The sequence below is a fragment of the Leuciscus leuciscus genome, assembly GCF_965113295.1.
Source record: "Leuciscus leuciscus genome assembly, chromosome: 6".
NCBI lineage: Eukaryota > Metazoa > Chordata > Actinopteri > Cypriniformes > Leuciscidae > Leuciscus > Leuciscus leuciscus.
The window spans coordinates 22051544-22065731 of record NC_138730.1 but is presented as its reverse complement, the minus strand read 5'-3'; positions in this window follow the sequence as shown (position 1 = coordinate 22065731).

Here is a 14188-nt window from a genome sequence, read left to right as displayed (position 1 = left end):
AATCAAGCCCGACCCTACCCGAGCCCGAGCCCGTTGTGTCCGAGCCCGGCCCGGCCCGACACGTTCACTGTAATTATGAGCCCGAGCCCGATTTAAACCCGACCATTTTTAATATGTGGGCCGTTATAACCAGGGGCAGCGCCAGGATTTTTTTTAACGCAGGTGCTGCTGTGCTAGATCATTTAGGCTACAGGGGGGAGCTGCGCAGTTATATATATTATATAAATACTATTAATAAATGAGCAAAAATTGGCCACTCAATATTAAATATTCAATTATTTTAATTATCACAATTAAAGTTTTAATTTTATTAAATTGGACAAGCACAACATTCAGCATTCAATCAAATATTCTTAAAGATTAATTATTATTAATAATGTTACTTCAACATATTGTTATTTCAACATAATATGTGTGTGAGCAACAAGCAAGATGTGCATTTGTAAATTCGGTGACAGCGCGAGTTTCTAATGGTGTAAGTGACCGCGGCGCGCCCGCGACTCCATGTCATGATTATATTGTCTGGTAAATTGCTTTTTATGTATTAAATCTAGGCAATTGGTTGATGAAAAATTTATTAAAATTAAAATACAATTTATACTAAACGAAATTCACTTTAAAGAAAAGCTTTCTTCAAAACAAAACTTAACAAACTTGAAACTAAATGTGCTTATTCAATGGCTAAAACACGTACTACATACTCTCTTTTTGAACAAATTGCAGCACATTCACTTAATTCTGAATTTTGCACATGTTGAAAGGCATTTGTTTGTGCAAAAAACATATCTGTAACATTTATCACATTCATAATTGTGCGTGCATTTATTAATTATTATCTTAATGAATAATGCGACAAGGAAGAAGCATGTAAACTGCGTTGTTTGTTTATTCAGAAATAATTGAATGGATCGGAAAAGTAACAAAAGAGGACATTGAGGGCTGAGGCTGACTACTATCATAATTTCTGTCATGGCAAGACTGCTTCATGTGTTTGTTCATCGTCGAAGTCCCCGTTTTTTGGCTGTCATAGGTGAGCAGCGTGCCGCATTTAATGCACGAGACAAAGCCAACACATATGTTGTCACTCCCCACGACTAGTTTAAAATGTTTCCATACCTTCGATTTTCCTCCAAACTTGCTCAAAGTTAATTCTCCTGTTTTAATTTTTTTCTTTGCTTCTTCAAGCACTTAAGCTACAGAATACACGGGTTTCTTGTATACAAACAATACCGGATGCGCACGCATCCAGGAGGCAAAAAACCGCTATCTGTTATGCCGAGTTCTGTAATAAAAGAATAAAATAACATTGTAATTAACGTAGATTTCGCATTGTTTGTAATTTTTTATTGACTCAATAATAAACTGCAATTTCAGAGTTGGATCTGTTTGTTTGTGTTTCATATTAATATAACATTATGTAAAAAGTCCAACTGTTTACGAATCAAAATCCGGACATACTGTGATGCATGTATGAATTATCATGTTAGACTAATGCCTGGCTCACACTACAGGAGTTTTAAAATCCTAACCGATTTTGAAATCTGGTTGCAGCACACACTTAAGGAGAATCTTTGCAGATTTTCGTCCCTCAAATCTTAAACATGCTCACACTACAAGGTTTGAAAATCGCGGTGCACCACACACTACAAAATGTTATTAAGATTATCGTGCCAGAGGAAGCGCCTCACGTGATCTCACGCAGCAGATCTGAAGTGGAAAAGCATGGAAACATATGGGACATGCATTGCCATGACACACACACACACACACACACACACACACACACACACACACACACACACACACACACACACACACACACACACACACACACACACACACACACACACACACACACACACACACACACACACACACACACACAGAGACTTTGAACCTACCGGTACTTTGAGTTAAGAGCTTAGATCGGGCCCAAAAAAATCAAGCCCGACCCTACCCGAGCCCATACTATTACAAAAATTGGCCACTTAATATTTAATATTCAATTATTTTAATTGTCACAATTAAAGTATTAATTTTATTAAATTGACCAAGCACAGCATTCAGCATTCAATCAAATATTGATTAAAGATTTATTATTATTAGGCTAATAATGTTATTTCAACATAATATCTCGTTATTTCGACAACAAGCGTGCAACAAGCTAGATGTGCATTTGTAAATCCGGTGACGCGTGCATTGATTTTATTAATAAACTAGTGTTTTCTGTCGGCTGCAAAGATGAAGTTGACGATCGCCATCTCCGTAGTGAACGCGCCTATATAGAGAGAAATGCACATGGATTACATAATCAGAGAGTAGCCTATTTCTTTTCGTTTTGAATTGTTTCGTTTAAAGACATTTAAAGATTCAATGTATTTCTCATGTCTGTGAGGCATACACTGAGTTTCGGTTAATTTATGATGAGATGCGCTCTAGTTCACGAGCAATGCAAGTGACAGCGCAGGCGCCTCTATGTCATGTTGCATGATTATTGTTTGTTATATTTGCTTCCAGGCAATTGGCAATTGGTTGATAAAAAAATTATATAAATTAAGAAACAATTTATACAAAACGAAATTCACTTTAAAGAAAGGCTTTCTACAAAGCAAAACGTAATGAAGTGGTCAAAATCATGTCTGACCCACTCTATGTCTCCCGATACATTGCACATCATATCTTACTCGTGCTGTTCACTTTTCATAATCAACATAGCCTAAATGGAAAAAAATAACATTATAATATTTTAACAAATAGCACAAAAAAACACAAGCATTTTTGGGGGCGGGCACAGCCCCCTGGCCGCCCAAAACGACGGGTGTGCCTTCATATCAAGTCATATTGGTGAAAAGGTAGCCCTGACCAAGGAAAGCGAAATCTTTCAAAAATCATCCTTTTAAGGATATTTCTCATGAATGGCGTCAGCGCTGGTCAATACAATAAATCAATGCCGGCGTTGATCATGGAGTGACGCATCAGCTTTAGCGTTGTCCTGCTCAGAGTCTTGTAAAGTGGAGCTCAAAGTTTAAATTAAATATTAAAATAATTAACAGCTTGTTTCATTACATCTAACACCTATCTATGAATGCATCTGCATTTTTACATTTCCGTTGAAAGAACAGTTTAATGACTGAGTGACAGTCTCTAATGCGCAGAGACTTTCAATGTCAATACTGGTAAAAATATCAGCAGAAAGCCTCTCGTAAAGTGAGATTCAAGGAATTAACTGTTATATAACAATGGTCTAACAAGCTCATTGTCATGTTTATGTTGTGTTTATTATATTATGTGGACCCCCGACCCTTATTTTGACGTGTTGTATCTTCATTTTAATCCACTTCGTTTTAACGCGCTTTTTACTTTCGGTTTCATGAACATGTACTCGTCTTTGTGCCTGCTGACCACAGCGTTACACTCATTTATTTAGCAATAAATAAATGGAGATAAAAACGCATATCGAGTTGAGTCACTCAAAATTATCTCAAGGGAAATTCCTTCAGCACGACAGCCCTACTTGTTTCCTGGCTATTTTGACAGCACTGACGTAATCACAGACTTGCTCATCCCGATTTAAAATCTTAAATATCAAACATGTTTGATATGATCGGGGCGAGCCCGATTTGTGTGAGAGCAGATCGGGAGGTGCAAGATTCGATCTGTGAACACCTCACATTACCAGATAATCTGCGCCGAACATCGGAACCGATCAAGGTCCTCGACAAGATTTTTTCTCCGATTCTCGGGAGGGGGAAATCGGGCATAAATCGGCCTAAAACTCCTGTAGTGTGAGCCAGGCATAACGGCTGGTTCACACGGCAGGATAATTAGGCCGATTTTAGCCCCGATTCACCCCTTCCGACAATCTTAAGGATGCTCCGATTATCGTAAAATAATCTGATCAGATATTCCTGCCGTGTGTGGTGTGTTAAGGCTGCTCTCGTCTGCTCGGAAGGACGTCGGGACCGCTCCGATCTCAAATCGGGGATATCCAACATGTTGGATTTATTTGGCCCGATTTCTTCTCGTGTGTGGTGTCCCCCGAGCACGCAGCCTGTGGACTGTGGAGTGTAGCCAATCAGAAAGCGAGGTGACGAGGCGGCGAGGAAACACCGGGAAATATAATCAAAACAGCCGGCGGTATGGCGCACCAGAAAGTCCGGTGGACGTCAGAGATCATCGCCTTTTCTTTTGATAACGTTTTTTTTCGGTTAAAAACAAACTACAAACTATTGCCACTGCATCCTCTTCGTCCGCCATGATTGTTTACTCTGAAGTCACGTTTGATCTCGAGGTATTTTGCGCGATTTCCCGTCTGATCTGGGAATGCTCGGGAGTCAAATCGGTTCGTGTGTGATGTGTTGATTTTGCCGTGTGTCTGCGCACCACACACTGTATGACCAAAACTGTTAGACCCGTGATTTTTTATCCCCGTGTGTGGGGTCTCTCAGGTTTGGAAAATCGGCCGACAATTTTAAAATCGTCCCGTGTGAACCAGCCTTAAGTTAGTAATGTATTAGTCAATGTTAGCAGTGCAGCATCGCCCGAATTTGCTTTTATATAAGTTAACCTTGTTTACGTTACTTTACGACCTGCAACATTTCATGACTTCACACATAACGTTACTTAGGCCTACTGTAAATCAAAGATTTGACGATGGATTATACGTGCTGTCATGAGCACATACTAGAGTTTAACTGCTCAACCAGTTATGAACAGTGAAAAAAATACATGTTTATTTTTTCAAACAGCTATTTAGATCGCAAATTTGACATTTAGTATACCAAGTGTGTAGTATACTACAAGAGAACATTCAAATAAATGCTGTTCTTTTGAATTTTCTATTCATCAAAGAATCCTAAATAAAATATGTCACAAAAATAAGCAGCACAACTGTTTTCAACATTGATAATTATCAGAAATGTTTCTTGAGCATCAAATCATCATATTAGAATGATTTGTGAAGGATCATGTGACACTGAAGACTGGAGTAATGATGCTGAAAATTCAGCTTTAATAAATTACACGTTTTCCTTTTGAATGCATTTTAAAATGTATGTTCCAATAATATTTCATAATATTCCTGTTTTACAGATTTTTTGAGCACAAGAGACTGCTTTCAAAAACATAAAAATCTTACCAACCCCAAACTTTTGAACAGTAGTGTAGGCTATACATGGATTTCGAATAAAATAATTATATCAGGCCATACAATTGCTGGCCACTTGTCATCCACAATCCAAAGATCGTCATGTATTGCGTAGGGATCCGGCAAGATCTCACCATTGCTGAGAGTACGTTTTTTAATATTATCGCCACGTTATATGTGTGAAGTCATGAAATGTTGCAGGTCGTAAAGTAACGTAAACAAGGTTAAATGATATAAAAGCAAATTCGGGCTCTATAGATGCTGCACTGCTAACATTGGCTGTTACATTACTAACTTAGTCTAACATGATAATTAGCATTTTGACTTAGCGACAACACCACCACTATGCTACTAGCCTACCCTAAACCCTTTAACGTTACTCTGGTACGAAGGCCGCGGGTCTTTTCTGCCTCCTGGTTGCGTGCGCATGCAGTGATGACGTCGCCGAGAAATCCATGTATAGTACAGCACGCACAGCAGGTGTGATGCGTCACGCGTGCGAGACTGCGAGTGGACGAGACGCTGCGCATATGGCAAGCCGTTTTAACATTTAAAAGCTAATTTTGACTATCCGGAATTAACATTGTAGATATCAACAATGTCTTTCTGACTATGGCAAGCCGTTTTAACATTTAATCATTTAAACCGACTAGTCTCTATTTTCATGCTACTAGTACTTATTTTTTAGATACTAGTATCTATTCCATTAAGTACTAGTACTTATTCATTAGCTACTAGTGCTTATTCTTTAGGTACTGGTGCCTATTCTTTAGATACTAGTGCTTATTCTTTAGGTACTAGTACTTATTCAATAGATACTAGTACTTATTCATTAGATACTAGTACTTATTCATTAGATACTAGTACTTATTCATTAGATACTAGTACTTATTCATTAGATACTAGTTCTTATTTATTAGATACTAGTACTTATTCATTAGATACTAGTACTTATTCAATATATACTAGTACTTATTCATTAGATACTAGTACTTATTCATTAGATACTAGTACTTATTCATTAGATACTAGTACTTATTCATTAGATACTAGTACTTATTATTTAGATACTAGTACTTATTCAATAGATACTAGTACTTATTCATTAGATACTAGTTCTTATTTATTAGATACTAGTACTTATTCATTAGATACTAGTACTTATTCAATAGATACTAGTACTTATTCATTAGATACTAGTACCTATTCATTAGATACTAGTACTTATTCATTAGATACTAGTTCTTATTTATTAGATACTAGTACTTATTCATTAGTTACTAGTACTTATTATTAGATACTAGTACTTATTCATTAGATACTAGTACCTATTAAATAGATACTAGTACTTATTCATTAGATACTAGTACTTATTCCAATAGTGACTAGTAACTATTCTTTTGTTACTAGTAACAAATACATTTTTTTGCCATTGACTTCTATAGGGATCTGTCATTCAGATATCAACTATTCAGTTCTGACTAGTATGTATTCCAATTGTGACTAGTACATATATATTAGATACTAGTAGTTATTTATTAGGTACTAGTACTTATTTTTTAGATACTAGTAACTATTACTAGATACTAGTATGTATTCAATAAACACTAGTACTAAGTCATTAGATACTAGTACCTATTAAATAGATACTAGTACCGATTAAATAGATACTAGTACTTATTCATTAGATACTAGTACTTATTCAATAGATACTAGTACTTATTCATTAGATACTAGTACTTATTCATTAGATACTAGTACTTATTCATTAGATACTAGTACTTATTCAGTAGATACTAGTACTTATTCATTAGATACTAGTACTTATTCAATAGATACTAGTACTTATTCAATAGATACTAGTACTTATTCATTAGATACTAGTACTTATTTATTAGATACTAGTACTTATTCATTAGATACTAGTACTTATTCAATAGATACTAGTACTTATTCATTAGATACTACTTATTCATTAGATACTAGTACTTATTCAGTAGATACTAGTACTTATTTAATAGATACTTGTACTTATTCATTAGATACTAGTACTTATTCATTAGATACTAGTACCTATTAATTAGATACTAGTACTTATAAATTACATACTAGTACTTATTCAATAGATACTAGTACCTATTTATTAGATACTAGTATTTATTCCGAATGTTACTAGTAAGATTTTTTATTTTACTAGTCACAACTGCTGTTTTACTCGTCTTATGTTATGAATAGTCAGAAATGCCACTGGATAGTTCAATTAAAAATCTTACTAGTAAAATAAAAAATCTTACTAGTAACATTCGGAATAAATACTAGTATCTAATAAATAGTTACTAGTATCTATTGAATAAGTACTAGTAGCTAATTTATAAGTACTAGTATCTAATTAATAGGTACTAGTATCTAATGAATAAGTACTAGTATCTAATGAATAAGTACTAGTATCTATTGAATAAGTACTAGTATCTAATGAATAAGTACTAGTATCTATTTAATAGGTACTAGTATCTATTTAAGAGGTACTAGTATCTAATGACTTAGTACTAGTATTTATTGAATACATACTAGTATCTAGTAATAGGTACTAGTATCTAAAAAATAAGTACTAGTACCTAATAAATAACTACTAGTATCTAATATATATGTACTAGTCACAATTGGAATACATACTAGTCAGAACTGAATAGTTGATATCTGAATGACAGATCCCCATAGAAGTCAATGGCAAAAAAAATTATTTGTAACTAGTAACAAAAGAATAGTTACTAGTCACTATTGGAATAAGTACTAGTATCTAATGAATAAGTACTAGTATCTATTTAATAGGTACTAGTATCTAATGAATAAGTACTAGTATCTAATAATAAGTACTAGTAGCTAATTTATAAGTACTAGTATCTAATTAATAGGTACTAGTATCTAATGAATAAGTACTAGTATCTATTTAATAGGTACTAGTATCTAATGAATAAGTACTAGTATCTAATGAATAAGTACTAGTATCTAATGAATAAGTACTAGTATCTAATGAATAAGTACTAGTATATATTGAATAAGTACTAGTATCTAATGAATAAGTACTAGTATCTAATAAATAAGAACTAGTAGCTAATTAATAAGTACTAGTACTTAATGGAATAGATACTAGTATCTAAAAAATAAGTACTAGTAGCATGAAAATAGAGATTAGTCGGTTTAAATGATTAAATGTTAAAACGGCTTGCCATATTCTGACTATTCGTAATTACATTTTGGATAGTTGGAATTGTCATTCAAGATATCTGTAACGTAATTGTGACTAGTCGAAACGACAGATAGAGATATCTGTAATTCAGTTTTGACTAGGCAAAACTGAATTACAGATATCTGCAATGACCTCATTGAAAACGACATTCAACTCGTCACACATCTTAAATGACAATTGCAGATATCTGTAATTCAGTTTTGACTAGGCAGAATGAAAGTTAAAGATATCTCAAACGTCATTATGACTAGTGCAAATTATTGTGCATGACGTTGCTCTATTTTAGATATAGATTTCCCCTCCCCGCCATAATCAAAGAAAAAGTGGGTTCATTTCCTTATTTCTATGAATGGAAGAAGAAAAAAGCAGTCATGGCGTTGGCTGTAATCGAAAAATAACACCAGAAAATGTTTTTATATACAAATAAAAAAAAGATATACAATATTTTATATACAAAAAAAAAAAAAATGTTGCAATGCTATGTTTATGATCATGCTTAAAATTACGTAGGTTATTGTTGCATTAAGATTTATGCGTGAAAGAGATTCACACTAATTCACTTTAATAAAGATGCTGACATGCATGCTATTCTTGCCATGGAAGTACAATAACATTAACTTCCTTAGATGAGAAAAAAAAGTTCTTAGTTCAGATTAGTTCTTATTTTTTATTTTATTTTTTCAATTTGAAACAGTATCTAACAGCATTAAAAAGACGATTAAAAACTCTGGTTGCTCCGACATGGTGCTAATCAGTGCTAATTACAAGTTAACAGTTACAGGTGCTGTGATTTGATGATTTGAACAACACGCTCTGCTCCCGCCTAAAGTGTGATGCGGGCCTAATTTGTATACAGATATCTGCAACGTCATTTCGCCTAGTCAAAACTCTAATTCAAGATATCTGTAATTACATTTTGACTAGGCAGAATGAAAGTTACAGATATCTCAAATTTCAGATATCTCTAATCAAAATTCATTTCAAGATATCTATAACTTGATAATAGATATCTACAATTAAATTATGACTATCCCTAACTCCAGTTTGAGATATCTACAACACCATTTTGACTAGTCATAACTCCAGTTACAGATATCTACAACGTAATTTCGCCTAGTCAAAACTTAATTTAAGATATCTGAAAAGGAACATGTAGATATCTTGAATTGAGGTGAATTAAAGATATCTTTAACTGGAGTTATGACTAGTCAGAATCAAATTGAAGATATCTCAAACTAGAATAACAGATATCTACAATTCAATTGCAGATATCCGTAATTCACATAGTGGATATCTGCAACTGAATTGTAGATATCTGTAATGATAAACCCCATACAAATGAATGGCAAAAGTGACGTCATTTGTCCTAGGAAGAATGTCTTTGTGGATATCTGAAATGACAATTATGGATAGGAAGAATGTAGTTGCGGATATCTGAAATGTTCTTTTTGACTAGGCAAAACTGAATTACAGATATCTGCAACACATATCCAGTCTAGCTTTTAAATGTTAAAATGGCTTGCCATTCTGCGCATGACATGTGACGTGCTTTATCAAGGGCCCGACCCGACCCGGCCCGAGGACAGTGGCGGGAAATATCGGCCCGGCCCGGCCCGCGGGTCGGGTCGGGTCGAGTCCGGGCTCGGGCTCGTACGTATACAATAAACAAATAAGTTTAAGAAAAAATTACTGTAATTCACCTAAAGTATTTTTTCATGTTCCAAAGGGTGTAGTGCTTTCCTAGTGAGGACACTGACTTACTACAGGTGAAATTTTGACAATACCTCCCTTACTGTAAGTATAGTAAAAACATTATTATTTAAAAAAAATACTGTAATTTCTCCTTTTTTCATGTTCCAATGGTTATAGTATGTTCCTAGTGATCACTCAATTAACTTTGATAAATGTATTAGGTAAAAGTATGTATTAGAACTGCTGTTCCTTGTACAACACAATTCTTTCATTGATTAAAAAAATGCAGATATTTTAGGTTAATCATATTTTCAACGTTATAAATAAGCAATACACCCTTATTGTAATGATTCAAGTTCAGTTTTTGTTATGAAGTCCTGAAGAAGTGGATTTACATTAACAAAGCTTGGTGCACAAACTCTGCTATTGTTGGGAGACATTGTTCAGCTAACCTTGAGTTTCTCATGGTTAAATGTAGACCGTTTTATCTACCGCGGGAGTTCACTTCCACTATTATAACTGCAGCCTATATTCCCCCGGATGCTGATGCCAAGTTTGCAATGAAAGAACTTCACGCAGCCATCAGTAAACAACAGACCGTTCACCCGGAAGCTGCGTTTATTGTTGCGGGTGATTTTAATCATTCAAACTTAAAGTCAGTGCTACCGAAATTTCACCAGCATGTTTCCTGTCACACCAGAGGAAACAAAACCTTAGACCATGTTTACACAAACATGGCTGGAGCTTACGTCGCGACACCCCTCCCCCACCTGGGACAGTCAGATCACCTTTCTTTGTTCCTCACCCCCAAATATGCACCTCTCATCAATCGCGTGAAGCCATCAGTGAAGACCATCAAGGTGTGGCCTGTGGGGGCAGATTCCTCACTCCAGGAAAGGTTTCTACACACAGACTGGAGTATGTTTGCTTCTCAAGCCACCAGTGGCTCTCACACGGACATTGACTGCTACACCTCCTCTGTACTGGATTATATCAATACCACCATTGACAGTGTTACAACCCAGAAGCAGATCACCACATACCCAAATCAGAAGCCATGGATGAACAGGGAAGTGCGACTCCTATTGAAGACACGCAACACTGCCTTCAGATCAGGAGATGCACAAGCCTATAGCACATCCAGAGCAAATCTGAAAAGGGGCATCAAAGAGGCCAAGCACTGCTACAAGCTTAAGATAGAGGGACACTTTTCCAACGCTGACCCTCGGCGCATGTGGCAGGGCATTCAGGCCATCAGTGACTACAAACCCTCTCACTCCACCCCCGCAGCCACTGATGTCAACTTCCTGAACGAGCTAAATGACTTTTATGCTCGCTTTGAAAGAGACAACAGAGAAACTGCCACCAAGCTCAAATCCTCAGCTGACCACCCGCCGATCACACTCTCCTCCACAGATGTCTGCAATGCACTGAGCAGGATCAGCGCGCACAAGGCTGCTGGACCAGACAACATCCCTGGACGCGTACTCAGGGCATGTGCGGAGCAGCTCGCTGGGGTTTTTACAGACATTTTCAACCTGTCTCTTGCCCAAGCAGCTGTACCAACATGCTTTAAATGCACTTCCATTGTGCCAGTGCCAAAACACTCCAGCCCGAAGTGCCTTAACGACTACCGCCCTGTAGCACTCACACCCATCGTAATGAAGTGCTTTGAGCGGCTGGTCCTGGCACACCTAAAAGACTCTCTTCCATCCACATTGGACTCACACCAGTTTGCCTACCGTAGCAATAGGAGCACAGAGGATGCAGTTTCCATGGCACTGCACTCTGTGCTCACACATCTGGACAATAAGAACACTTATGCACGCATGCTGTTTGTTGACTTCAGCTCAGCATTCAACACTGTCATCCCAACTAAGTTAATAGCCAAACTTGGAGACCTGGGCATCAACACCTCCATGTGCAACTGGATTTTGGACTTTTTGACCAACAGACCCCAGAATGTTCGATCAGGCTCCAACTGCTCCACGTCCATCACACTCAACACTGGTGTACCACAGGGCTGTGTGCTAAGCCCGTTTCTCTACTCCCTCTTCACCTCCGACTGCAAGCCTGTGTACGGATCTAATTCCATCGTCAAGTTTGCGGACGACACTACGGTGATTGGTCTCATAAGCAACAACGATGAGACTGCCTATAGGGAGGAGATCAAGCACCTGGCCACATGGTGCACTGAAAATAACCAGCTCCTCAACACCACCAAAACGAAGGAGCTCATCGTGGACTTCAGGAAAGTGTCAAGAGGCACACACGACACCATCCACATCAATGGAATGGCTGTTGAGCGTGTCTCCAGTTTCAAGTTCCTGGGGACCCACATCTCGGCGGACATGACCTGGACAACCAACACCTCCAGCCTGGTCAAGAAGGCTCACCAGCGCCTTTTCTTCCTGAGGACACTGAGGAAGAATCAGCTTTCCTCCACTATCCTGGTGAACTTCTATCGCTGTGCAATAGAAAGCATCCTGACCAACTTTGCTACAGTGTGGTATGGGAGCTGTTCTGTTGCAGAGCGCAAGGCACTGCAGCGGGTGGTGAAAACCGCCCAGCGCATCACTGGGACTCCACTACCTGCCATCGAGCACATCCAGAGGAAACGCTGTCTGCATCGAACTCGCAGCATCCTTAAGGACTCCTCTCACCCAGCCCACAGACTGTTTTCTCTCCTGCCCTCCGGCACAGCCTTTGGAACATGACAAAATACTTAGGGTGAATTACAGTAATTTTTTTCATAAACTTATTTGATAATTGTACGTACAGTAAGGGAGTTATAGTCAATTTCACCTGTAGTAAGTCAGTCTGGTCATTAGGAAAGTACTACAACCTTTGGGATATATATAAAAAAACACTATAGGTGATTTACTGTTTATTTCATAAACATATGTAATAAACATATGTAATAATATGCTAATTACATAAACATATTTGATAATTGTACAGTAAGGGAGGTATTGTCAAAATTTCACCTGTAGTAAGTCAGTCTGGTCATTAGGAAAGTACTACAACCTTTGGGATATATAAAAAAAACACTATAGGGGATTTACAGTTTATTTCATAAACATATGTAATAAACATATGTAATAATATGCTCAGTACATAAACATGTTTGATAATTGTACAGTAAGGGAGGTATTGTCAAAATTTCACCTGTAGTAAGTCAGTCTGGTCACGAGGAAAGCACTTCACCCTTTGGAACACGAAAAAATACTTAGGGTGAATTGCAGTAATAAAAAAAAAAACATATTTGTCAACTGTACGTACAGTAAGGGACTTTTTGTCAAAATTTCACCTGTAGTAAGTCAGTCTGGTCTGTAGGAAAACACTACAGCCTTTGGAACACGAAAAAATACTTAGGGTGAATTACAGTAATTTAAAAAAAAACATATTTGTCAACTGTACGTACAGTAAAGGAGTTTTAGTCCAAATTTCACCTGTAGTAAGTCAGTGTGGTCATTAGGAACATGCTACAACCTTCGGATAATAAAAAATCCCTTTGGTGAATTAATGTAATTTTATTCTAAAAATATTTATGTACATTATGTACAGTGAGGCAGGTTTCCTAAATACAATCATTATAATGCACTTTTTATTGTTGCTATTTATTGTTGGAATTGTGAATGAAGATGCTTTTTTTTCAGTAAGCTAGGCCTATGTTCAACATAAATGTTGAGTTCTGAATGTTTATTTTCATTATTTATTTTTTGTTGGAAAAGCACTTTCTGTTTTAGCTTAAAGCCCCCAAGTTTACAATAGTTACTGTATTCTTTCAATAGCTCTAAGAAAGGGTGGCTGCCTGGGTGACCTTTTAATTTGTTTATTGAATGCTAGACATCAAGTTGTTGTTATTTTCATCTGAAAGAATTACAAGATGCACTTTTTTTTCAGTAACCTAGGCCTTTGTGTTTTTGCACTTGTATAATGTTTTATTTTGGAATTTTAAGAGCAATAAACATTGCAATGTTAAGGAATTCATGTTTTTTTCATTCAGATATGTAAATCAACATGTATAAATTGCTATTAGTCAATTAATGGGGAGATAATCGATAATCGAATCGAATCGGACTGGGAAAAATAATCGTTAG